Here is a 363-nt window from a genome sequence, read left to right as displayed (position 1 = left end):
TTACCAGCAGGAATGAACAGCCGAGGGGAGAGCAGCTTACAGGCAGAAATGAAAGCCGAGGGGAGAGCAGCTTACAGGCAGGAATGAACAGCCGAGGGGAGAGCAGCTTACCAGCAGGAATGAACCGCCGAGGGGAGAGCAGCTTACCAGCAGGAATGAACAGCCGGGGGGGGGGGGGGGAGCAGCTTACCGGCAGGAATGAACAGCCGACGGGAGAGCAGCTTACCAGCAGAAATGAACAGCCGAGGGGAGAGCAGCTTACCAGCAGGAATGAACAGCCGGGGGGGGGGGGGGGAGCAGCTTACCGGCAGGAATGAACAGCCGAGGGGAGAGCAGCTTACCGGCAGGAATGAACGCCGAGGG

Source organism: Pollicipes pollicipes, unplaced genomic scaffold (assembly GCF_011947565.3).
Source record: "Pollicipes pollicipes isolate AB1234 unplaced genomic scaffold, Ppol_2.1 Scaffold_4002;HRSCAF=4701_pilon_pilon_pilon, whole genome shotgun sequence".
Taxonomy (NCBI): Eukaryota; Metazoa; Arthropoda; class Thecostraca; order Pollicipedomorpha; family Pollicipedidae; genus Pollicipes; species Pollicipes pollicipes.
The sequence above is the reverse complement of the archived record's forward strand: the minus strand, read 5'-3'. Positions refer to the sequence as shown.